Source organism: Pristiophorus japonicus, chromosome 12 (assembly GCF_044704955.1).
Source record: "Pristiophorus japonicus isolate sPriJap1 chromosome 12, sPriJap1.hap1, whole genome shotgun sequence".
Classification (NCBI taxonomy): Eukaryota; Metazoa; Chordata; class Chondrichthyes; family Pristiophoridae; genus Pristiophorus; species Pristiophorus japonicus.
In genome coordinates this window covers 29316397-29343668 of record NC_091988.1, presented here as the reverse complement: position 1 = coordinate 29343668, position 27272 = coordinate 29316397, and the positions used below count along the sequence as shown (strand labels likewise).

The window sequence follows — 27272 nt, the reverse complement described above, 5'->3', positions numbered from 1 at the left end:
CAAAGGAAAAGAAAAGCTATTTGTTTTAAGTTGCCTGTCAGCAGAAATTTTGTGAGAATTCTTCTTGATTTAGCATCAAGAATAGGAATGGTGGCATGTGGTGCTGCCTTTCATGAAGTTTTCAGCTTTTTCCGCAAAACACGGTGCAGTCTTCCTGCACTTGATTTTCAGTATAAGGACACAAGAAAACAAGGTACAAGGAAAGGCCATTCAATCCACTCCGCATACAGGCCAAACACAATAAACTTCTTTTTTGGGCTTAACTCAAACCATTTAATTTCCTGAGGAACAATTCTACAAGTTTCTCTTGCACCTAAAGCCAAATCAAGAAAAAGTCCAGAATATTTATCTAACCTCACATCGTGCATTGTAAATCTTCAAGCAATTACGTTCATTTCTGGGATCCCACCAAGTCAGGAATTGTGACCCAGTTAGCATTCAATCATCCTTCCCTTTACTTATTCTTAAAAACCTCAATCCTATTTTTAACAATATTTATGCATCAACTTTTTAAAGATACTAATTAACATAGCATTAACCAGCAGTCTATTTCACATATCTATCACTCTGAAACTCCAAGGAGGAGAAATTGGGTGCCTTTGCGCCTCCTGTTAGCGCCCCTGCGGGGTTGCTAACTGGGCACAAATGCCGTTGTGACCGGGCACAGCGCTGCCATATTCGGCTGGAGTTTTGTCGTGGCGCATTGTGTCCCGATCTCCTGTGCCCGGAGATTGTGACATCTTCATTCTGTGCATCGCCCCGGTAGGGCCCCGGACCCGAAATTGACTTCCGCCCCCTGCATACAGCAACGGATGAAAGCGCCGATAGCTGCAGGAGGCATGCATCAGGAAGCCGGCCGCTTAGGAGGGGTGATAATTAAAGGTGGGCTGGCCGAGGTAAGTAAAAAGAAGTATCTCTCTTGTTGCCGTTTTTTTTGTGGGTGCCTGCCCGCGATCGTTCAGTGCTCTGCTTGAGTGTCGGGCTGATCACGCGAGATCGCCGCTTCCTTTGTGATCCAAGTATGTATCTTTTATATTGCAGAGCCTGCAGCGATGGCCCTCCTCCTTAAGGGAGGGAAGGATCTGTTGAACGCGGCAGTGATGCATGGCCCGGTGCTGCAGATATCTCTGCGCCGCCTGCTTCCGTTGGTGCTCCAAGAAGGAAGTGGAGCACTTGATTTAGCGCTCCACTTCCCTCTTGGAGCGCAAATGGCAAATCTTTTAAAAGTTTGGAATTGTTAGGGCCTGGTGCTAACTTTTCAAACTTTTAAAAATGAGTGCCCCAAATGGGGCGACAGTGAATTTCTCCTCCCTGATCTTAATTCTTGCATGAAGGTTGTTACTCACGTAAACTTGCATTTATATAGTGACTTTAACTTAGAAAAACGTCCTAAAATGCTTCACAAAAGTGTAGAGAAAAATAGACACCAAACCAAAAGAGATATTAGGAGGGATGACCAAAAGCTTAGTCAAAGAAGTGGGTTTTAAGGATGCTGTTAAAAAAAGGTGGAGGTGGAGAGTGAGCTTAAGGTAGGAATTGCAGCATGTGGGGCAAAGGCAGCTGAAGATAGGGCCACCAATGGTGGAGTGAAGGGATGGGGAAGTGTACAAGAGGTCGGAGTCAGAGAAATGGAGAGTTCGGGATGGAGATTGTAACACTGGAGGACAATCCCCATCCCGAACAAAGATAGAGAAAGGCAAGGCCAGGAAGAATGGCAATTTTACATTTGTGGAGTACAGGGACCTGGAGCCAACGTAGGTTAGTGAGAAAGAAAAGAAAGAAAGACTTACGTTTATATAACGCCTTTCACAACCACCGGACATCTCAAAGTGCTTTACAGCCAATGAAGTACTTTTGTAATGTGGGAAATGAGAACTGAGGTGATGGGTGAGTGGGACAGGATACGGTCATCAGAGTTTTCCTCTTGTGCTGTGCTCATGATCCAAGTTAAATAACCTGCTGAAATCTACATCATTCATTCTTCATAGCAATTTAAAGACCTACTTCATATCCTTGCTGTAATGAAAACAAGTTTCAATCTGTGAGTAGCTATTCATAATTTTGGGCTCTTAATCTGGAATTATCCTATGGGTAGGTTGCCAGATTAACTTTTATGCTTCTATTATTACCAGCCAATACCAATGAAACAAATCTGAAGCGTCTTTCATGTGCAATATTCTTTGCGCTCATTGACTGCACCAATTACAGGAATTGGAACTTTATAACTTCTAAACTCACTATTGCATGGAAAACAATCTGGATTTTAAATGAGTTGTAAACCTAAGAAAAGGTAGGTGTGACTTCCAAGCCATACCCTACTTCACTCAAGTTTTGTTTTATTGGTAATGACAATGCAGGAAACCTGAGCACGAACAGGATTACAGGTAGTTATGCATAGACTCACAGGTGGTTGAGGCGGGAGGGGGCGGGGTGAGGGGGCGGGGTGCGGGGAGCGGGGGCACAGAATAATGCAAGTCAATGTGGAGCCAGGTGTAGGGGAATCTATGAGAAATACAAGATGGGATAAAAGCAATCTTCACATGGAAAGAGGCAGATTTTTATTCATCCATTTTGAGCATATTTGATTGTGGAACGAACATGGTGTTTAACCATCAGTAATACCGATTTAGCAAGGATTGACCATGGGGCTGCACTTTTAAACGTATCAGTGACTCACAATAATTAGCAGTCACTGAGTACGCTAGGCAGAGTGCATGGGAAATAATATTCATACAGGCCCTTTTAGTATTAAGTACTCTTCAATGGCACCTCAGAGAATGGCTGTAACTGAGGCTCAAATTCCCTGGGAGGTGACACAAGAGTCAACAGAGGCTTGGGGCAGAAAACAATAAGCTTGCATAAAGTCCCTGTGTCTGAATTTTTTCACCACCCTAGCTGCAGGCACTCAGTTGTACACAACTTCTATGAAAAATAATAATAAGAATACACCCAGTTCACTGAGGAAGACAGAAAGACTTCTAAATAGGAATCCAAGGGATCATAGGCTGGGTCTAGACCCAGCAGTATTGGAAATTGAGAATGGCTCCAACTAGCAAAAGCTCCAGGTAATAGTGTCCTCAAGGCAATATGGGTGCGCGGTCTATAAACCTAAAAATACTGGGCTCAGTTTTCCCCAGTGATTTGCGCCATTTTTTTGGAGCTGGCTGCTTTTTTTGGCCTGTTTAAAAAAAACTACAGTTTCCCCGATCAATTTGCACCAGCGTAACTCAGTTAGTTACGATGTTTTTAGGTAAGTTTTTTTTTCAGCCAAAAGGGTGTAACCTACCACCCGTGCCAATTCTGGCCATTTAGGCAAGTTTGGCCAGCTGAGAGTTACTCCAGTTCTGCTCAAGCCAGCGTATGTGGCCTTTGCAGAAAAACTTTCTGGAGAGTTAAGGAAATCGGCGCAGGTAAGTGCAGCAGATGCCCGGACAGCAACAGCAGGAAAGGTAAGAGAGAGAGGGAAAAGAGGGGGGAGAAAGCCTTTCAGTATAGCTAGGTGTGGGGACCAGGAGGGAGGAGGTAATTCGACCTGGGTTAGGGGCGGGGGAGCGGACCGGGAGGATATTCAGGGCCAAGGTCGGGCGGGGGAGTGGGCTGGGAAGCCACTCGATGCCAGGGTCAGATGAGGGAAACAGACCGGCAAGCCCTTCGGCAAGGGCTAGGGTGGGGATCGGCACCGGCATCAGGAGCCAGCCGCTGGGGGGCGGTGGGGTGGGGCGACTTTACTAATTGGAGGTAAGTTGCTGCAATGTATTTTAGTGTGTTTTTAAGTTGCTGCAATGTGTTTTAATGTGTTGCAAGCTGGCTGTATGTTTCACTTTGCAGCCTCAGCCTGCATTGTGTGCCTGGTTACCATGGCAACCCGATCTTTTTGATCAAGACTCCACCCCCAAAACTAAAGGACAGGTTAGGCCACTCCAAAAGGAATAAATCCAATGGAGAAACTTAGAAAACATTTTTTTGGCGTACTTGGGCCCTCAAAAAATGGGTGTAACTCTTCAAGTACGCCAAAAAAAAGCTTTGGGGAAAATTGAGCCCACGGTTAAGCAGATTTAGAGGACACCTGATTAATGACATGTGGTTCTGTTCATACATAATAGCCCGATTTTGCAGGAAATATAACAGTGTGTTAATGACGCACACCATTATTAATGCACAAATCGGCCAGCAAATTCCGGGGATTAAGTGATACGCCATAAGTTGAGAGTCTCCAGAACCTGCTGATCGATTTATACAAAAGGCATTTCACTCTTTAAACGCCTCGATATTTTTAAGAACTAGCTGTATTTGCACATTAATTGCTCATTAAAGTCACCATGGAAAGTTAAGTCTGGTTATTAAGAGTTTAAGTACCATTTTAATGAAATGATCATTGTTAATGAAATGCCAATCAACCTCTCTGGAATAGAAAGGGAACAATTGAAACGGTGTAGTCTCATTCCTACAGGTAGTGAATTATTCTTGGAGATTTAAAAAATGTCAATTTTTTTTTCTTTTCTTACTTTTCCTTTGTCCCTTTGTTCCTTTCTCTCTTAATCCAATCTTCCTCTTTATTTCTCTTTCTACATAAGAACATAAGAATTAGGAACAGGAGTAGGCCATCTAGCCCCTTGAGCCTGCTCCGCCATTCAAAAAGATCATGGCTGATCTGGCCGTGGACTCAGCTCCACTTACCCGCCCGCTCCCCATAACCCTTAATTCCCTTATCGGTTAAAAATCTATCTATCTGTGACTTGAATACATTCAATGAGCTAGCCTCAACTGCTTCCTTGGGCAGAGAATTCCACAGATTCACAACCCTCTGGGAGAAGAAATTCCTTCTCAACTCGGTTTTAAATTGGCTCCCCCATATTTTGAGGCTGTGCCCGCTAGTTCTAGTCTCCCCGACCAGTGGAAACAACCTCTCTGCCTCTATCTTGTCTATCCCTTTCATTATTTTAAATGTTTCTATTAGATCACCCCTCTTCCTTCTGAACTCCAACGAGTAAAGACCCAGTCTACTCAATCTATCATCATAAGGTAACCCCATCATCTCCGGAATCAGCCTAGTGAATCGTCTCTGTACCCCCTCCAAAGCTAGCATATCCTTCCTTAAGTGAGGTGACCAAAACTGCACGCAGTACTCCAGGTGCAGTCTCATCAATACCCTGTACAGTTGCAGCAGGACCTCCCTGCTTTTGTACTCCATCCCTCTCGCAATGAAGGCCAACATTCCATTCGCCTTCCTGATTACCTGCTGCACCTGCAAACTAACTTTTTGGGATTCCTGCACAAGGACCCTCAGGTCCCTCTGCACCGCAGCATGTTGTAATTTCTCCCCATTCAAATAATATTCCCTTTTACTGTTTTTTTTCCAAGGTGAATGACCTCACATTTTTCGACATTGTATTCCATCTGCCAAACCTTAGCCCATTCGCTTAACCTATCTAAATCTCTTTGCAGCCTCTCTGTGTCCGCTTTCCCACTAATCTTTGTGTCATCTGCAAATTTTGTTACACTACACTCTGTCCCCTCTTCCAGGTCATCTATGTATATTGTAAACAGTTGTGGTCCCAGCACCGATCCCTGTGGTACATCACTAACCACCGATTTCCAACCTGAAAAGGACCCATTTATCCCGACTCTCTACTTTCTGTTAGTTAGCCAATTCTCTATCCATGCTAATACATTTCCTCTGACTCCGCGTATCTTTATCTTCTGCAGTAACCTTTTGTGTGGCACCTTATCGAATGCCTTTTGGAAATCTAAATACACCACATCCATCGGTACACCTCTATCCACCATGCTCGTTATATCCTCAAATAATTCCAGTAAATTAGTTACACATGATTTCCCCTTCATGAATCCATGTTGCGTCTGCTTGATTGCACTATTCCTATCTAGATGTCCCACTATTTCTTCCTTAATGATAGCTTCAAGCATTTTCCCCACTACAGATGTTAAACTAACCGGCCTATTGTTACCTGCCTTTTGTCTGCCCCCTTTTTTAAACAGAGGCGTTACATAAGCTGCTTTCCAATCCGATGGCACCTCCCCAGAGTCCAGAGAATTTTGGTAGATTTTAACAAATGCATCTGCTATAACTTCCGCCATCTCTTTTAATATCCTGGGATGCATTTCATCAGGACCAGGGGACTTGTCTACCTTGAGTCCCATTAGCCTGTCCAGCACTATCCCCTAGTGATAGTGATTGTCTCAAGGTCCTCCCTTCCCACATTCTGCACCTGATTTGATTCTAATCCATCCTCCTTCTTTGTCTTTTTCTTTCTAAGGGCCCGAATTTGGTGAACCCCAAGTTTTTCACATTTTTTGATGGTCCCCGGGCGGTGTGTGATTTTTTTACTGCCCGGTACCGCCGGGGCGAAGTGGGCGGAGCAGAGTGCAACGGGCAGTGACCGGCAAAGGAGGCCTTTCAACTCGGGAATCTTCGGCTGCCGAGTTGTGCGCCCGTGGCTGTCAAGCTCCGCCCCCCGAGAGGCAGATACGAGAGGCCTGAGACTGCCGGCCTGAGATAGCTGTGTGGGGATGGGGGGAGAGAGATCGCTGTGGAGGGGGGGGGGCGCAGGGGGGGAGAGGGTAAGATCGCTGTTGGGGGAGGAGAGTGAGATCGCTGTGGGTGGCGGGGAAGAGAGTGAGATCGCTGAGGGAGGGAAGGAGAGAGTGAGATCGCTGTGTGGGGGGGGGGAAGAGAGTGAGATTGCTGTGTGGTGGGGGGAGAGAGTGAGATCACTGTGTGGGGGGGGAAGAGAGTGAGATTGCTGTGTGGTGGAGGGAGAGAGTGAGATCACTGTGTAGTGCGGGGGGAGGGGAAGAGAGTGAGATTGCTGTGTGGGGGGGGAAAGAGAGTGAGATCGGTGTGGGGAGGGGGGGAGAGAGATCGCTGTAGGGGGTGTGACAAACTTGGGGGGGGAAGAAACTGGTGGGGTAAGAGAGATTGATGGATGAGAGAGACTGGGGGGAGGAGAGACTGGGGGGAGAGAGAGACTGGGGGGGAGGAGAGAGACTGGGGGGGAGGAGAGAGACTGGGGGTAGGAGAGAGACTGGGGGTAGGAGAGAGACTGGGGAGAGAGACTGGGGGTAGGAGAGAGACTGGGGGGAGGAGAAACTGGGGGTGGAGAGAGACTTGGGGGTGGAGAGAGACTGGGGGGGAGGAGAGAGACTGGGGGTAGGAGAGAGACTGGGGGTAGTAGAGAGACTAGGGGAAGGAGAGAGACTGGGGGGAGGAGAAACTGGGGGTGGAGAGAGACTGGGGCGTGAGAGACTAGGGGATGAGAGACTGGGGGATGAGAGTCTAATGTGAGTGAGATTAGTGAGTGAGTGAGAGACTAAAGGAGTAAATAAGGCTTTATTAGACCATTTATATTATTGCCTAAAAGTAGAAAATACTACAATCCATTAAAAAAATACATCAAACTGTGGAGAACTAGAAAGATCTGTGTAATATCAAACAGACCTGTCAGTTCTGTGTACATACCGCCAACTTAAGATCCAGTAAGACCTGCTTTTTCAGGACGGTATTAAGGTCCGGTGGTAAACGGATCTTAATGACGAAACTTCCATTTTGGACGGTATTTGGGCAGTAATGTATGGGCGGACAATATCGAATACCGCCCAGCAGTAATGACTGTGGAATTTACCGCCAGATGGTATCTGGGCGGTAAATGTGTTTTTTTGCGGCGAAACTTGTATTTCTGGGCGGTAATTGGGTCGTAATTGGGCGTTAAGTTGTTGAATTTTGGGTCCTAAATCCTTAAATCTCATTGGTTAAGGTGATGCACTGTTGGTCCTGCCGTTCACTAATGCCCTGTTGCCCTTGCCACACCATTATAACTTCCAACAATTTATGGCACAAAAAATGTTTGAACTGAAGGATGCAGAAAAAAGACTAACTAATGACATAGGTCGCAAGATGCCCAGCTCCAGAAAAACTCTTGACTGATAAATGTGATACAACTTTCATCTCATGGATTTCAGTCAGGCAGGGAGGACTCCGGAGCAGGCTGTAGGACCAGGCGGATAAGCTTGCTGCTGTTACTGGGAGCATGGGGGGGGGGGGGGGTCCGATCCCCGACCCCGGGGGTCTTTGTTTAGGGGGAGTCCGATGAAGGGGAGTTTGTGGGGCCGGGAGGGAAGCACGCTTGCTCCTCTTGGCCCACAAGCAGTGCTGTGAGAGCACTTAACCTTCCCCCTGAAGCCGTCCTCGCCTTGCTTTAGTTGCCAGGATTCCTGAGAGCTGGGAAACCCGGCCAGCCACAGTAAAACCTGCAAAGCAGTTTAAATCAAAGGCTTCCAGCCTCATTAATATATTTAAAATGCTAATTCACCTCCTGGGAACAGGTTGGCTGACCGCCCCTGTTAAACCCGGAAGTGGGTGGGTTGGGGTCGGGTTTGAGATTTTGAAAATTTTAACATCTGACCCGACCCCAACCCGCCTGTTTTGGGGGTTAAAATTCACCCCTGTGTTTCTCAAGTAGGAAGAAAGCACAAGTTTCTTCGGAGTTTGTCTTTCCAGCTCAGCCAGGATGCAGCTCAAGTATAACAACTGGCTACTTTTTTATGTTACACCCCATAGCCAAAGTTTTAGCAGGGGGCTTTTACTGGTGGTATGAATGCTTAGAAAGCCCTGGCTTCATAGCAATATTTTACTTTTATCTCTCTCCAGTGTGACAAAACCAAAGTATACTGCAGATTTGGGATGTATGTGCACAGCACAGGCAGGAGATTGTGAACCCGGCTATGTTTGTTGGTAAGAGCAGGTTCTGCAGGCCCCACGGGATAATGAGCACTTCCGATTTAAAGGTACCTTCATTTTATTTTTAAGCCTCACTAAAAAAGAAAAGTGCTTTTTTGCTCAAGATCTCTGCGAAAAGGTCTGTGTATTTTTGTGACCATGCCTTTCAGTTCACACTTGTTAAAATGGCTGGAACAATGAATGACTGTTGCTGCATTCTTGATCTTTTCCTTTCATATGAAAATACACAGCAATAAAAGAGAAACGCAAATAAACTGTTCACTTCAACCATGACAAGAAACTTGCACAACTATCAGCAAAGGAATCTTAAAAATGAAACATTCTGATCACCGTCATCTAAAATAAGGTGAACAATGAGCTCCCTCCCTAACCTTGGGCTGTGTTTTGCTCGCAATCCATAACTTGATCTTGAAAATCCTGTTTTACTTGATCCTCCGACAAGCTTTCAAAACATATTGTGTTTCATGTTACATCTGCTGAGTACATATGCTGCTCATTCTGGAAGGAAGGATACTGTCCAACCTTCAGTTCGTTCTTTTTTTGCTTACACTAAACTTTCAGGGTTTTTCAATTATTTTCAAATTGAATTGGCAGTTATTTTCACCACTTTTGCAGCAAAAACAGTGGTCATATCATGCATATATGGGTACAATAGTACAATGGTTATGTTACTGGACTAGTAAACCAGAGGTCCAGACTGATGATCCAGAGATATGTGTTCAAATCCCACCACGGCAGCTGGGGAATTTAAATTCAGTTAATTAAATAAATCTGGAATAAAAAGCTAGCAACGGTGACTTTGAAACCACTGGATTTTTGTAAAAACCCATCTGTTTTACTAACATCTTTTTGGGAAGGAAATCTGTCATCCTTACCTGGTCTGGCCAAGATATGGCTGATTCTTAACAAGCCACACAGTTGTGCCAAACTGCTACTGCAGCAGTTCAAGACGATGATTCACCATCACCTTCTCAAGGGCAATTAGGTATGAGCAATAATTCTGGCCTTGTCAGCGACACCCACATCCCATGAACAAATAAAAAAGATATGTTCGATGAGGTGTATCAAGCACACATATGTTTAAAGAATCCCTATTAGCACTGAGTTAATTGATGTCAGCTAAGAGGGTAGTAGGGGTTCTTCAATTGACCTCAGAGGTTAAGGATGGACAGAATCGTCTAGCATTCCCACTCCTGTTTTCTATCCAAGGTTCCTTGCCAGAAGTATATGGGTGAGGATATAATTGCTCCACTGTGAGGCTTCTTGTAGTTGAAAGGCCTACTGATACCAAGTGCCAAGGCTTACACATTAAGGCATGTCTATTTTGGTTTTTAGTTTTTCCTGAATTCAGGTCAGGAAATCAGGTGAAATTAGCCATGAGCAAATATCTACCTGTTTAGGTCCGAAATCAAGCAAAATATTTGTAACTATGAAACGTTAGGTTTAATCAGCAAATTGATTTTGGAGGCAACAAATAAAATATTTTAAGTAAATAATAAACACATAAAACTGTCTTTACAAATAAGGAGTTAACTGCGCCTCAGTGTCTTCTACCCATGGAATTTTAGTCACCGTCTGTGTAAAGTCCTGACCCTGCAGTACAGACTTACACGAGGCACATGCTGAAGTCAAGGTCACTCTGGACCTGCACCTTTATTTCACAGCTCTCGAGTGCCACACTTGCCTGAGACCTGCCTTTATATACCTGTGTGGAACAGGTATGCAGTGTCTCCTGCAAGTGCACCCCTGGTGGTAAAGTATGCTTATGGTTACAGGTCATATCTAGTTACAGTATAGCATGGTAAGATACAGTTATATACAGTAGTGTGATATACATGACAGTCTGTAAGTGACTGTCACTTTTCATGAATTTTTTCATCATTTTGGCACAGGAAGGATTATAAAGAAAAAGCAGCCGGCAGCCATTTTGAAGTGCTGGGCCTCATTACAATATGATTGGCGGGCTGGCTAGTTTCCTCATACACTGTAAATAATAAGCAATTTTGGTGGCTCGTCTCCCTAATTAATAAACGCTTCTCACATATTCTGCTGGGAGGTTTTGGATCATGTCCCGAAACTCATGGTCAAGACACATAAAAAACAGCTGAGTATTTGTAACAGAAGCAGCAGCTTAAAGCAGAACAGCCCCAAGAAAGGCAGGGTCAAAAATATCAGGGTGTAGAGGAGTCATTCTGTTTAAATTAAGGAAGATGACCCACTCTAGTGGAGCAGTGTAGGGTCTCCATAATTTTTATATCTTTATCTATATAAGTTGTGCCGAATTAACTAAGAGAATTTGAAGATGAAGATGCAGGGATGGTAATTGGTCTGATTGCTGGATATTCACCTTACTGTGTAATAAAACAAGTTGACAATTCAAATCGAGCCTTGCCGCAAATGGTGTTACTTTGGTTTGCCTTTGGAAAAATTGGAGAAATATAAATGCAAAGGACATGGATATCAAGTTCAGGTCACAAGGAGATTCATTATTAATCCTTGGCTGCCGCTACTGTACAAGTTGGGCTGTGTGAGCCAACGCTTATTAAAAGTAAAATGTTCTGATTGTTTATGGGAGTGACTGACACCACTGAACCCAAGAAGATGGGAAGATGTCTTTGGTGGATCTGATAAGCTATAAATCGGACATATTATGATATACCGTAATAATCATTCTTCAAATTTCACACACTTGAAATTGTGCTGTATAATGTTAGTAACAAAAACATTAAAGCCTGTGTTAAAATACCTAATAAGAGAATTTTTTGAATGCTTTAACAGCATGATTTCGAAGACAATGGGGGCAATTTTAACCCAGAGCAGGATCAGTGCATGGGGCATGGTGTTGAGGGGGCGGGGGGGGGGGGGCGATACAGCCGGCAGCCATTTTGAACTGCTGGGCCTCATTATAATCTGATTAGCAGGCTGTCTAGCCAATAATGATGGCAGCAGGCCACCCACCCAGCTTTATTGCACAATTTCCAATTCACAAGTTGGGATATTTAAAGGGTGAAGGCTCCCCTGAAATGGAGGTCCTATTTACTGAATTCATTATTCTTTCCATCTCCATTTCTGGAACATGGCTGGAAGGAGGGGAAGAGTTGCCTTCAGGTGTTTGACGCCTCCTTGGAGTGTTGCTGGCAGTGGTCAGAGTCAGGAGGAGTGCTTTTCCCATGAAGGGGGAAGAAGATACCTAACAGCCTCTTTAAGAAAGCAAGGTTCAAGGTGGCAGAAGAAGTAAGTAGCAGGAGCACCATCTCAAGGATGTGGATCCAGTTTAATGACCTCACAAGATCAGCAAAGACGAGCACAAGTACCCCTTTCCCCACCTCTTGCATTGTAACTGGACATTGTCACCCCCCTCCATCCTTCAGCATTCTGACCAATTACCATCCCTGCATCTTCATCCCTCACCAGCAACAATGTGCTTCTTTTCCCTCTCAGTTTATGCGCAGCATACAGAAGCTCCACATATGTGCACTTGCCTTCTCAGTAGCATCACCTCAAGGACCTGAATCTAGTTTAGGAAGAAGTGTAGATCAGCAAAGAGAAGACAGTGCACAACTTGAGAAATAAATAAGAGCAGTGGATGAAGATCCAACAGCACGGCCCACATCCAAGTGAAGCAGGAGGCGATGGAAATAAGTGGGACATCCGGGGAAAGTAGCCTTAGAGATGGAGAGGCTAGCAGCTTGTCAGAGTAGGGTGACTGCTCTTTATTTGTAGCCCTTCATGAACCACAAGCAATTACAGCTTCAGCCAACTTCAAAACCTCAACCACTGTGGTCACGTCTTTCATTTACAGATTTCCAGTCTCTCGTTGCCATCCTGACTCTTGTCCCTTCCTCTTTCCTCTAGGTCCTTCTCAGCAACAACAAGCTCCTGAAGAAGCTCCTGAAGGGGATACTGCAGGATGACATCCCTCCTGAGAAAGCACCATCAGGTGCTCTATCCCTCCCAAGCACCAGCACACAGATTCCCACCCTGAGTGGGATAGATGGTGAGTTGGAGAGATCTGCACCTGGTGAATCACACAGCGTAAGTGAGCAGGAGCAGGTGCTGGTGGCAGGGACGAGTCACTTCAACCAATGTCCTTTCCTAGATCTGCTGAGCGAGACCGAGATGCCGACATCTGGTGTGCGGCCATGGACATAAAAATGCTTGAGACACACCAGCGATTTAATGAGGCATTCGAAGGCCTGCCAAGGACTTTGAGCACCATGTCTGAAAGTATGGAGTCCACTTCCAACACATGCGGCATTTTGTTGCATGCCATTTCCACTCTGCAATCTCTCCTGGAGCGTGTGAGCTCCAGTCTGCAGTTGTGCCTTTACAGGCTTGAGCTCCCATTGGTCACCAGCTACGAGCATCTCAAGGGCCCCAATATCATTCACAGCAGCCTACCACCAGCAGTGGTGTAGGCACTGAGGAAGAACCTTGTAGCATGATCCGTTTGTTGTGATCACATAAGCTGCACATTGATGGAGTGGAACCCCTTGCAGTTGACAAGGCTTCCTGCCTGTCTTCATGGGGCCTTGGTGACAACATGAGTGCAGTCAATAGTGCTCTGTTGAACCCCAAGGCACTCTCATTTTGACTGCTGCCATCAATGGGAAATAACATTTGTTGGTTCACCCTGGCAAATAAAGCATAGGTCACCTCCTTTGATGCACTCATGGACTGACAGCTGTGAGATGCCTGAGATTTCCTCAGTAGCACCCTGGAATGATCCTGAGGCAAGAAAGTTCAGGGCGGTTGTCACCTTAACAGCCACTGGCATGGCATGGCATGGCCCCCTGGCATGGCAGACAGTGGGTTCTCATACAGGAGATGGCAACCTCTCACAAGAAGCACAGCCTCCTCAGTCACTGCCTCTCAGACAGTCCTAGAAAGATCCCCCTTGGCATGAAGACCTCCTTGGGTGGGTAAGGCCTCCTGTGAGCCACCCCCCTCACCAACTGTCTGGTCAGAGGTCCAACTGCAGCTCCTCTTGCATGTTAAGGTCTCTACTGCTGCTGCTGTTGCTGCTCTTCCTCCTCCACCATCCAGTATTGTGCAGCAGGAGCAGCACCCGTCACAAGGTTTCACTGTTTATTGAGAACGTAACCAAAAGCAAGTATCACAAATAAGCAACTCACTCCGACTCCAACAAGAACAGTAAGGCACAGATAGATGCCACTGAGCTGAGCACGGGCAGACTTTTCTTCCATTTCTACTGCCTTCCATATTGAAATATATTTATAAAATTTAGCCCACACAAAATGGTGAGATTACTATCTGTAAAACATTCCCATGTATTCAGCATTTTACTTACATAAACTATATGTTATGGAGTTGCCTGGGCACTTTCATTTCAATATTGTTCAATTTTATTTTGCTAACCAAGATGTTGCACACAGTTGATATATGTTACCGAGAATGAAGAGTTAATGATCGTGACCCAATTACTGGATGTTTAACAGGTAATAGTCTGTAGGAGAATTCCAGAAAGTAAGTCAGTATGTAATATAACCCTACTGTTTTCAAATATGAACTGATCATCCCAAAATATGGCTTCAATTGAAGTACGGTATAATATTTGTTAAATTATTTCTTTAAGAGCTGAAGTACATCGAAAAACCAGGATGTAGTAGCAAATAGGGAAAGAAAATTCAACAATACTAAACGACAACAAAATTAGAGTATTGTTTTCCTTTTCTGTGTTTATGATGTAAACCAAATTGTAAACCAGTAGAACTTACCTGCTGTTCAGCCATCAAATCGTCAGCTTTGCAATGTCGGAGTTTTTCTTTTACCTTGGTGCTTCCTGTAGTATCAGAACCTAGCAATTCAAACTTTGGCTTCTGTTGGTAATAAAAGAGGGAGGAGTTTGTGACAATGTGATATCTTGCAACCAAAGAGGCACACCCAGTTAATACATTGAGTGTTTTACATAAGTACTTACAGTTAAACTTCAGTAGCTCGGCCCTGTTGTTTCAACTGAAGGAATTGTAAAAGCCAATAAATAGGTTTGTATAAATAAGGGATGCCCAAACATCACTCTCCTCCAAGCTGTTGTAAGTTGCTAAAGGAGGAGTTGTTGCATGATGTTAAAATCAACAGAAGACTGCTACAAGTTGTATAAATTGGCAAATAGTGTATAGAATGTAACCCACTTCTGCTATAAACTTAGGTACACTTTTACACCATAACTAACTATCAAACACGTGTGTACTCACTGTTCCACTTGTATCTATTACCAATTCCAGGAGGTGATCAATTAGCAGAGATTTGAATTACCACTTAAGTTCTGATTTCTTTTCTGCTTCTAATAAAAATGAATAAAACTTTAAAATAATCTGAATGACTAGTTCTCTGCCTACGTCATGGAAAAAAATTACCACAAAATTAGACATTTAGCATCCTGTCTTTTGTATTCGTTTTAGAATTTTCTGGCCAGTTCAATATTTTTGCTTTGAAAAGTTGCCAATTATATGATGTAATTAAAAAAAAATCAGTTTCACATCTCCAAGTTGAAATGTAAATTATTTGGGTGTAACAAACTGTTGTTATTCCAGATGTTAACCATACGATGACTAACCTGTTACTCTTTTCACAATATTCACCCTCTCATCCACATTGCTCTCTATACCACATTTAGGGCCCAAGTTTCCACATGATTTGTGCCTGATTTTTAGGAGCAACTGGTGGAGAACGGACTATCTTAGAAATCGCAATTCTCCACATTTTTTTTTCTGCAGTTCTAGTCAGGTAGAACAGTTCTACTTTGGAACAGAATTTTTTCTTCAAAAGGGGGCGTGTCCGGCCACTGACGCCTGATTTGAAAGTTTCTACAGTGAAAACGTACTCCAAACTAAAGTAGAATGGAGCAAGTGAAGATTTTTGTAGAACTGAAAAAACCTGTTCTACACATTAAAAAATCACGCACAGGTTAAAAATTAGGCGTCCAGAACGAGGTGGGGGGGGGGGGGGAAGGGAAGTCATTAAATTCTATAATAAATCCTTATTTATACTTATACAAATATTATACAAATAAATCCAACCTGAATAAACATTTATAAGCAAAGAAAAGATTAAATAAACCATCTTCCTACCTGTGTGAAAGTGCTTCAGGCAGGCCTTTCGGGACCGAAGGCTGAACAGGCCGGCCCGAGACTTCGGGCAGGGCCCGTCCCCAGCACCAGATTTACAGGTAGGTGGCGTTGGGTTGGGTTGGGTCGGGTCGGTTCGGTTCTGGTCGGGGGGGTGGAGGGAGAGGGAGAGGGGAGAGGGAGGGGGGGGGGAGAGGGGAGAGGGAGGGGGGGGGAGAGGGGAGAGGGAGGGGGGGGAGAGGGGGGGAGTGAGAGAGAGAGAGAGGGGGGAGAGAGAGAGAGAGAGAGAGAGGGTAGAGAGAGAGAGAGGGAGGGGGGGAGGTCAGGTCGGATCCAGTCCGAGAGCAGGAGTCGGGTCGGGTCGGGTCCAGTGGGGGGGGGGGGGGGGGTCGGGGGGTGGGGAGCGCAGGTCGGGTTGGGTCCAGTCGGGGAGGCGGGTCGGAGAACAGGAGCGCGGGTCGGGTCGGATCCAGTCGGGGGGTTGGGTCGGGGAACAGGAGCGCGGGTCAGGTCGGGTCCAGTGGGGGGGGGGGGATCGGGGGGTGGGAGCACGGGTCGGGTCGGGTCCAGTCGGGGAGGCGGGTCGGGGAACAGGAGCGCGGGTCAGGTCGGGTCCAGTCGGGGAGGCGGGGAGCGAGAACAGGAGTGCGGGTCGGGTCGGGTCCAGTCGGGGAGGCGGGGAGCGAGAACAGGAGTGCGGGTCGGGTCGGGTCCAGTTGGGGGGGGGGGGCGCGGGTGTCGGGTCTGGTCCGGAGGCAGGGGGGGAGCGGGTGTCGGGTCTGGTCCGGAGGCAGGGGGGGGGGGGGAGCGGGTGTCTGGTCTGGTCCGGAGGCGGGGGGGGGGGTGGGGGGGAGCGAGTGTCGGGTCTGGTCGGGCGGGGAGCAGGAGCTGGCCGTGGGAGTAGCCTCATTCACGCAGCCCCAGTGAGGCCATTGGGCCAGGGCTAGGGGCTGCGTGCTTCGGGCCCCTCCCACACAGTTCGGCGCCTGGAGCTACTGCACTTGCGTGCCCACTGTAGCGCGCATGTGCAGAGGTCCCGGCACTGTTTTCAGCGCAGGGACCTGGCTCCGCCCCCCCACAGCTCGTGCTGGCTGCGCCGAGGGCCAGAGGACCTGCAGGTAGGTGGAGAATACCGAGGAATTTTTTAGGCGCGCTTTGTGGCGCGAAAAACGGGCGCCCAGGTCAGGACTGCGCCGTTCTAGGCGCGTGTGGAAACTTGGGCCCTTAGATTGTTACTCAATCACTCCTAACAGTTTCAAATAACTTGCTTATTAAAAGATTTGACATGGAAATTTACCCAGCATGTATAATGAGCATTCTATGAGCTTGCCTGCTCCACATCATTGCACACAGAGTTCAACAAAGCCTATACGTAAAAATCTATGTAAAATATTCCAAGGAAGTGGGTGGCACAGCAGCTTAGGCACAGGCCTTTCACTTTAGGGATGGCAGTAAAATCCACACCAGACAAATGGGCTGACAGCCTGGTTACTGTAAGGCTTCTATATGAGATGAATGGGGAAGTCTGCACTCTAGTGGGCACAGGCCCACAGTTACTAGTTGGTGATCTCGCTTTGGCCACAGGGAAACGGGTGCAGGTGGTTTTTGGGAGCTTTAACATCTGTCTCATACCTGACCTAGAAGTGCTTGATGGATTCCTGAAATTAGTAAGTGTTCCATTCTCCAGCACTTTGATGAGCCCAAGAATTTGTTCTTGAGCTCTTCCTTTAAAGTTTTGTATCTCCTTATAATGCTCCCTCACAAATAGTTAATTGGTCCAAATACTGAGTCATGGTGAGTGAAAATAACATCATTTAATGCCAGAAACAAAATTTAAATTTATTAACAAAGGGCCTGGCAAAGGAGTGCCTTACATGTCAACCTGAGCACTAGGAGAAACGACAATTCAAAATGCCCATTAAATCATGCAGTCTGGTTTCACCCATGTGCACAATGATAATAGTGCTTCACATCGTAGAGTTAACAGGGTGCAGCTGGTCAAGCAAGCTCTGTAGGTAATATGTTCACCATTCTAATCAAAAAGAAAGGAGTCTTCAATAACAACTTTGATTTATATGGCATTTTTAACATAGAAAAACATCCCAAAATGCTTCACGGAGGTGTAATGAATACCAAGCCAAAGAACATAAGAACATAAGAAATAGGGGCAGGATTCTGCTCATATACATTTATTATGTCTTTAATGTTTTCCTACTATGTTGTAATTGTATTACAATAACATAAGAAATAGGAGCAGATGTAGGCCATTCAGTCCTTCGAGCCTGCTCCACCATTTAAGAAGATCATGGCTGATCTTCTATCTCAACTCCACTTTCCCACACTATCCCCACATGCCTTGATTCCCTTAGTATCCAAAAATCTATCCATCTCTGTGATGGACTGTGATGTTTCTTGACAGATTGGAGCCACCGTAGCTGTCTTACCATTTCCCGCCACTAGGTGGTGTTTTCCAATGAGACACAGACAGCCAGAAAGACAGGCAGAAGCACAGCCAGTAAGCATGGAGTTGCCTCCATTTTAGCTAGAATTATCTTTAACTTTTGTTAATCAGAAATGAAACTTCTGTGTTTGTGAACCTCCCTAGCAGTACAGTTTGGACCTAGACTGGACAGTCTCCGGACAGGTTTGCCCAAGTGGAGCAAATGAGAAAGTCTATGCCTCCGTTAACCGTACTATCCTTCAGCCACCGATGGCCATGTCCATCCGACACCAACACTCAGTTAAGATCATGACAGAAGGTGCTCACCTTAACTCAGAGGGAAAGTCGGAGTTCCCTCCACTTATCAACAACGAACCCCAGGCATTCACTCCCACCATGCTCACGGCTCCGAAAACTCAGCCCCTCTAGGCACCAGCTGGCAACTTCGCGCAACTGGATTCGTATGGATGATGACAACGGCGATGAACCCAATGACCTGCAGATCAACTTTGGATTCTACGGCAGCAGAAGCACCTGCAGAGCCGGCAGCCTCGACACAAGATGAACGAGGCTAAGCCGGACGCCTCTGTTGGGGATGTCATTCTCCTCCGACAGAAAGAACTTCCCTGGAATAACTGGCCACTTGCACGTGCCTCCGAGTCCTATCCCACCAATGACAGAAAGGTACGTAAGGTCGTTGGTACGGTCTGCAGTGATGGCACGTGGCACAGCTACCTGAGACTGATCTCATACTCATACAGACAACGCCCGCCTCAAAGCCATTCCCACGAACTAAGAGGAACCGAACTCTAACTAGTAAAACTTTCAATCCTTGTTATTTTTCAGACGGGGAGTGTGATGGACTGTGGTGCTTCTTGACAGATTGGAGCCACCATAGCTGTCTTACCATTTCCCGCCTCTAGGCGGTGTTTTCCAATGAGACACAGCAGGCAGAAGCACAGCCAGCAACCATGGAGCTGCCTCTATTTTAACTAGAACTATCTTTAACTTTTGTTAATCAGAAATTAAACTTCTGTGTTTGTGAAGCTTCCTAGAAGTACAGTTATGTAAGTAACTTCTCCTTATCCAATTGTTTTGGAATTATTATATTTTATCTTTGATGTACAGTAAGAGATAAGTAACTTCTCTTTATTGCTGTTTTATTCGATTGTTCCTGTTGTATTACAAGAATTCTAGATCAATCTTTATTCTTTGCCAACAGTTTACACTGTATTTATTAAAGGATTTGGATTTTGAAGCTCTGACCTTTAGCCATATTTCTTGGTGTAGTGTTGAAGTTAGTTGGAGAATCAGAGTTTTTGCTCGCCAGATGCTACACTCTGACAGAACCACTACAAGCTCTGTCTTGAATATATGTAATGACTGAGCATCCACAGCCCTCTGCGGAAGATAATTCCAAAGATTCACAACCCCTTTGAATGAAGAAATGTCTCCTCATCTCAGTCCTAAATGGCTGAGCCCTAGTTCTCGACTCCCCAGCCCGGAGAAAGAAGGATGGATGGATGGCTGACTAAAAGCTTGGTCAAAAAGATGGGTGTAAGGAGTGTGTCCAGAATATTACTTCCTGTTGTCAACTTTTCCAATTGTAAATTATTAAGTCCATATTTATAATAAAACCTACTCATATAGATTTGTATCTTTGTAATTACACTCTCCTACCAGTGGTGATGCTGCTGTGCCTCTGTTGTGCATCTCCCAGCTCCTCCATCTGTATTGCAAAGATGTTCCAGCTGTACTTCTGTGCTTCCCAAGTTGCATTGAATGTTTCTGTATAACTATAAATAATAATATCAAAGTATTATATAAAAATACAAACAGAACACATCCTGGTCTGCGCACCCTGGTATAATTACCCCTGCCTTTGAACTCTGCTTCACCTGGGGAGCTCATGTTCTCAACTGTGGGAAGGCACTGTGACTACAAGCGCACCAATTAACCCTCGATTTGGGAAAAGAGCAAAGACACCACTTAGAGAAATTGGTGTTAGAGTTCTTGGGATTCCTGCCCTTTTAGTCTGCTCTTTTCACTATGTCTAGAATAGGGTGATCATATTTTCTAAACCCAATCTGGGGACACACAGTGTGGGAGCATAGCAAAGAAGCCAGGACAGAAAATGTAGGTTGTTACTGTAGTGAGGCACAACCTTTTGTTATTTTGATGCCAACTGAATCTGGAAAAGCAGTGGCAGAACTTTCTGCCTGAAAAATGCGTCCAGTCTTCACAGCATCTGCCGGTTGCAATCACCGGCTCCTCCCCCTCCTCACAGCTCGACACTCACCCACACCGTGCACTCTGATCCATTTCCCGGGATATCCACATGGGGAACGGTAGCACGGTGGCTATGTTACTAGACTAGTAATGCAAAGGTCTGGACTAATGATCCGGAGACACCAGTTCAAATCCTACCACAGCAAGCTGGGTAATTTAAATTCAGTTAATTAAATAAATCAGGAATTAAAAAAAAAGCTAGTATCAGTAATGGTGACAATGAAACTACTGAATTGTTGTGAAAACCCATCTGGTTCACTAATGTCCTTTATGGAAGCAAATCTGCCCCCTTACCTGGTCAGACCAAAAGGTGACTACAGATCCACAGCAATGTGGTTAACTTTTAACTGCACTCTGAAATGGCCTAGCAAGGCATTCAGTTATATCAAACTGATGCAAAGAAGTATACTTACAGCACTGTAAATACCTTCACCACAAGGGCTGCGGCGGTTCAAGAAGGCGACTCACCATCACCTTCGAGGGCAATTAGGAATGGGCAATAAATGCCGGCCTTGCCAGCGACGCCCACATCCCACGAATGAATTTAAAAAAACTTGGCCCAGCTCCAGCCGCCACTGATTAGTCCGTTTGCGGTGGCCCCCGTTACTCGGACATTTTGACTCCGGAGCAGATTTCTCTTCAACCGAATTTCACAGGACTATCCGGGGATTCGGGGGGAGGGTGGGGGTTGGTTACTGGGACGGAGCATACGTACTGCAGCCACAGAGCACGACATCTGCATAAACTGAAGTCCCTCAGTGAGTCCATGCCTTCTACTGGTTGAAAACAGGAGATTGACATCCCATCCACCAATCAGAACCCGCTCCACCGCACAAACCCGCCCACTTTGTTGATCGACCGCAGGGCAGCTCAGGGTCATGTGGCTCCTGATTTGAACCCGCGCCTATTCAGGAACGAGTTTCCTGAACCAGGGTCTCTTCTCGGGACATTGTTTTCCCAGGGACACAATACCTCATCCGGGGTCTGTCCCCAGAAAACGGGAACGTTTGGTCGCCGTAGTCTAGAGACAGCAAGAACTGCTTTTAGTTGGATAAAGGTGCGGATCCCTTTGGTTCTGCTGCTTACAATTTAAGCTTTGACAAATATTGCTGATTACAAAATTAAGACTTCTTAGGAGACTCCAGTGTGTGTGTGATGCAAAGAGACTTTGTGCACTCTAAGCAGAGTCTGAAAGTATGTAGAACCGCATCAAAAACATAGAGAAAGCAACAAAAGCCATCAATACTTGGTTCAACTTTTGTAAAAATGGAACTGTAGCATTTTGAATTGTTGAGTTCTTAGCTACTTGGTTCAAGTGTGGGAGGAGAACTGGGTAGATAGAGCTCAAAGAACACAGAATGACAGAGGGCCCTCTAGCTTTCCCAGCTGAGCATCTTATCTTAACCATGTTACGTGAAGAGTATTTAAATTAAGTTAAACTATTAATTAGCCCAATTTGCATGAGCATATATTATTAAATAGCAAAAAGTGGTATTCCTAATACAATAGCTAACATTTTATAATGTAACAAATTAGCCAAATTATTCTGAATAATATTTTAAATAGAGATGTGTCAATGCTCAAAATTCAATATTCTATGCATTATTTAAATAATTTATCAAATATTCAGGATGTTTATTAAGTCACAGGAAAACGGTGCATCATCTAATTAGATGTAAATTTAATATCTGGCACAGGACTGCATTGTCACCCTGAATTAATCTCAATTCTTTCACACCATCATTTTGCAGCTAATAAATTTATAAAGCAGAAATTGCATTCCTGCATTATTAATATAAATATGAACAAGTTAACACTAACCTCCCCCCACCCTTTCTCCATCTCGTACTTTGTCCTGTTATAATGCCTAAAGCAAATAAAGTGAGATGAATTTAAAAAATATAACTCTTTTGAAACTTATAGTCGTGCCGGGAGCGATGGGGGAAGAGGGGTGGGGGAGGATTTCTGAACAGGAAACCTGGAAAGTAAAGGTTTCCCAGATGTCCTGCTGAAATTAACAGCGGAACGCCTTTTACATCTTTTCTGCTGGTTTCCCACCCGACAGCCACCCTGATCGCACAAGGCCACAGCCAGGGAATGAAACAGAGAGGAGTTGAGGGAGCGATCATGGCGGGGGGAGGCAGGGAGAGATAACAAGGCTGGACAGGGGGGGTTGATTGTGGGGAGGGGGTGGGGGAAATCATGAGGCCGGGGTGGGAGTAGTTCGTGGAGGTCGGGAGTATCATCATCATCATAGGCAGTCCCTCGAAATCGAGGAAGACTTGCTTCCACTCTAAAAGTGAGTTCTCAGGTGGCTGTACAGTCCAATACAGGAATTCCAGTCTCTGTCACAGGTGGGACTGACAGTCGTCGAAGGAAAGGGTGGGGAGTCTGGTTTGCCACACGCTCTTTCCGCTGACTGCGCTTGGTTTCTGCATGCTTTGGCGACGTGACTCGATGTGCTCAGCGCCCTCCTGGATGCTCTTCCTCCACTTTGGGCAGTCTTGGGCCAGGAATTCCCAGGTGTCAGTGGGGATGTTGCACTTTATCAAGGAGGCTTTGAGGGTGTCCTTGAAATGTTTCCTCTGCTCACTTGCTGTGTCGGAGCTCCAAGTAGAGCGTTTGCTTTGGGAGTCTCGTGTCAGGCATGTGGACGATGTGGCCCGCCCAATGGAGCTGGTCGAGCGTGGTCAGTGCTTCAATGCTGGGGATGTTGGCCGGAGCAAGAACACTGACATTGGTGCATCTATCCTACCAGGGGATTTTCAGGATATTGTGGTGCTTCTCCAGTGCTTTGAGATGTCTGCTGCATATAATCCACGTCTCTGAGCCATTTTTGAAGGTGGGTATCACTACTGCCATGTAGACCATAAGCTTGGTGCCAGATTTGAGGTCCTGGTCTTCAAACACTCTCTTCCTTGGGCGACCAAAGGCTGCACTAACACACTGGAGAAGGTGTTGGACCTTGTCATCGATATCTGCCCTTGCTGATAGTAGGCTCCTGAGGTATGGAAAATGGTCCACGTTGTCCAAGGCCGTGCCATGGATTTTGATGATCAGAGGGCAGTGCTATGTGGCAGGGTCAGAATTATATAAGAACATAAGAAATAGGAGCAGGAGTAGGCCATGCAGCCCTTCGAGCCTGCTCCACCATTCAATAAGATCATGGCTGATCATTGACCTCAACTCCACTTTCCTACCCGATCTCCATATCCCTTGATTCCCCTAGCCTCCAAAAATCTATCTCAGCCTTGAATATATTTAGAGACTCAGCATCCACAGCCCACTGGGACAGAGAATTCCAAAGATTCACAACCCTCTGAATGAAGAAATTCCTCCAAATCTCTGTCTTAAATGGCCTTCCCCTTATCCTCAGACTATGCCCCCTAGTTCTTAACACTCCAGCCAGGGGAAACAACCTCTCAGCATCTACCCTATCAATCCCCTTCAGAAGTTTGTATGTTTCAATGAGATCACCTCTCATTTTCTAAATTCCAGAGAGTATAGGCCCATTGTACACAATCTCTCATCACAAGACAGTCCTCTGATCCCAGGAATCAATCTAGTGAACCTCCGTTGCACCATTTCCAAGGCAATTATATCCTTCCTTAGATAAGGAGACCAAAACTGTGCACAGTACTCCAGGTGTGGTCTCACCAAGGCTCTGTACAATTATAGTAAGACTTCCTTACAATATACTCCAACCCCCCCCCCCTTGCAATAAAGGACAACGTGCCATTTGCCTTCCATATTGCTTGCTGTACCTGCATGCTAGCTTTCTGTGTTTCTTGCACAAGCACACCCAAATCTCTCTGAACACCAACATTTAAAAGTTTCTCACCATTTAAAAAATATTCTGTTTTTCTATTCTTCCTACCAAAGTGAATAACCTCCCGACATGTCCCTACATTATACTCCATCTGCCACCTTACTATCCACTCACTTAGTCTATCTATATCCCTTTGCAGACGCTTTGAGTTCTCCTCACAGCTTACTGTCCCACCTAGCTTTGTATCATCAGCAAACTTGGATACATTAGACTCGGTCCCTTCATCTAGGTTATTAATATAGATTGTAAATAGCTGAGGTCCCAGCATTGATGCTTGCCGCACCCCACTAGTTACAGCCTGCCAACCTGAAAAAGACCCATTTATTCCTACTCTCTGTTTTCTGTCTATTAACCAATCCTCTATCCATGCTAATACATTACCACCAATCCCATGAGCCCTTATCTTGTGTAATAACCTTTTATGTGGCACTTTATCAAATGCCTTTTGGAAATCCAAATATACTACATCCACTGGTTCCTATTTATCTACCCTGCTTGTTACATCCTCAAAAAACTGTAATAAATTTGTCAAACATGATTTCCCTTTCATAAAACCATACTGACTCTGCCTAATCATGTTCTGATTATCTAAGTGCCTCGATACCACTTCCATAATAATGGGTTCCGGCATTTTCCCGATGACTGATGTCAGGCTAACTGACCTGTAGTTCCCTGTTTTCTCTCTCCCTCCTTTCTTGAATAGCGGGGTTACATTTGCTATCTTCCAATCAGCTGTGACCATTCTAGAATCTAGGGAATTTTGAAAGATCAAAACCAATGCATCCACTATTTCTGCAGCCACCTCTTTTAGAGCTTTAGGATGTAGGCCGTCAGGGCCAGGGGATTTGTAGGCTTTTAGTCCCATTAGTTTCTCTAGTATTTTTTCCCTACTTATATTAATTACATTAAGTTCCTCAGCCTCACTAGACCCTTGGTTCCTTACCATTTTAGATATGCTTTTTGCGTTTTCTACTGTGAAGACAGATGCAAAATATTTGTTTAATGTTTCTGCCATTTCCTTATGCCCCATAATAATTTCCCCTGCCTCAATCTCTAAGGGACCAATGTTTACTTTTGCTACTCTCTACCTTTTTGTAGAGCTGGGTATCGTCAGCGTACATGTGGAAATTGACACTGTGTTTTTGGCTGATGTCGCCAAGGGGGCAGCATCTATACCTCTATATCTTCTGAGACATAGGCCCCAAGTTTCCACATGATTTGCGCCTGATTTTTAGGAGCAACTGGTGGAGAACGGACTATCTTAGAAATCGCAATTCTCCACATTTTTTTTTCTGCAGTTCTAGTCAGGTAGAACTGTTCTACTTTGGAACAGAATTTTTTCTTCAAAAGGGGGCGTGTCCGGCCACTGACGCCTGATTTGAAAGTTTCCACAGTGAAAACGTACTCCAAACTAAAGTAGAATGGAGCCAGTGAAGATTTTTGTAGAACTGAAAAAACCTGTTCTACACATTAAAAAATCAGGCGCAGGTTACAAATTAGGCGTCCAGAACGAGGTGGGGGGGGGAGGGGGGGAGGGGGGGAGGAAGGGAACTCATTAAATTCTACAATCAATCCTTATTTATACTTATACAAATATTATACAAATAAATCCAACCTGAATAAACATTGATAAGCAAAGAAAAGATTAAATAAACCATCTTCCTACTTGTGTGAAAGTGCTTCAGCCAGGGAGAATGGTGCAGCAAGCCTCACAAAACGAGGGAGCCGACCGAACGCGGGCGGGGGGGGAGGAGGGAGGAGGGAGCCGACGAACGCGGGGGGGGTGAGGGGGAGGGAAGGGAGCCGACCGAACACGGAGGGGGGGGGGGAGGGAAGGGAGCTGACCGAACGCGGGGGGCGGAAGGGAGCCGTTCAAGACGGCTGGCGGGAAAGAGAGAAGGCTGCAGGAAGCCTCAGAAATTGAGGAGCCATTTCCCGACGGCAAAAGGCGGAGGTCGTCGGGAAACGGCTGCCTCAACTTTCTGAGGCTTCCTGCAGCCTTCTCACTGCTACAAGAAGCCTCTGTGCTGATGGAAATGTACTTTTATTAAAAAATGTTCAAAAACTAAACAGCTACAAAGAACTACAAAGAACTACAAAAATGGCCGAGTTTTTTTCACACTGAGCGTGCGCGAACGCTCCAACGCGCACGTGCAGCGTTTCCGGCAGGAAAAAAACTAATTTAAATAGTACCCGCCCCCTCCCACTTACAAAATCGGCGCGAGTGTAGGCTCCGCCCCCCTGGGCACCACGCCAGGCGGACAAGGAGCTGCAGAACGCTCCAGAATCGCTCGTTTTTTTTCCGGCGCTGTTTTAGGCACGAAAAACGGGCGCCCAGCTCGGAGGGGCGCCCGTTTGTTATCATGTGGAAACTTGGGCCCATAAAGAGGAAATTTTAAGCACAAGAATAATTATTGACAAAGGAAGTAAAGTCGATGCTGAAGGGACTTTGAATAGGGCTTTGGACCTGCACTAAAGGATACTGAAGGAAACGAGCAGCAAAATTGGTCACTCTGACAAAAGATTGAACATAATACCGATCTACATATTGTGGCAAAACATTTATGTATGCACATTTCCTGCAATAAAAGGTACCTGGAATAAGGGGAAAGGTCCTCTGTTTACAACCAGGACATGTCTCTTCTAATCTATGCCATTTCTATGCAATCTGAATTCCCTCTGTGTCTGTGCTTCTGTACATTTTGGCTGCTCCGGACCTGCGCCCATTACTTCTGTCTCCCTTTTTTCCTCTCTTGGCCCCCACCTGGGCCCCCACTTACTTCTCCTCATCCTGTTCTCCATCGTGTCACGTTTCTTTTCACCGCTCTTGCGTACTTTGCCTCCTGCAATTCCTCCCCCAACCCAATGCTA

The 27272-nt window shown here is 45.5% G+C and overlaps 1 protein-coding gene and 1 long non-coding RNA gene across 2 annotated transcripts in view; one reads left to right on the top strand and one right to left on the bottom strand.

The window, feature by feature from the left end:
* LOC139277159 (protein FAM3C-like) overlaps positions 1 to 27272 on the bottom strand; it is a 118766-nt gene that overhangs the window by 74742 nt on the left and 16752 nt on the right. The window contains exons 2-3 of the mRNA XM_070895237.1: positions 19964 to 20079; positions 14494 to 14595 (exon numbers count right to left, since the gene is read on the bottom strand). The gene's annotated coding sequence lies outside the window, so the exon portion shown is untranslated. The remainder of the gene's footprint in view (positions 1 to 14493; positions 14596 to 19963; positions 20080 to 27272) is intronic.
* LOC139276704 (uncharacterized) lies at positions 1249 to 8686 on the top strand. Its single transcript, XR_011595977.1, has 3 exons — positions 1249 to 1334; positions 1989 to 2041; positions 8666 to 8686. It is a non-coding gene; the product is annotated as an uncharacterized lncRNA (long non-coding RNA).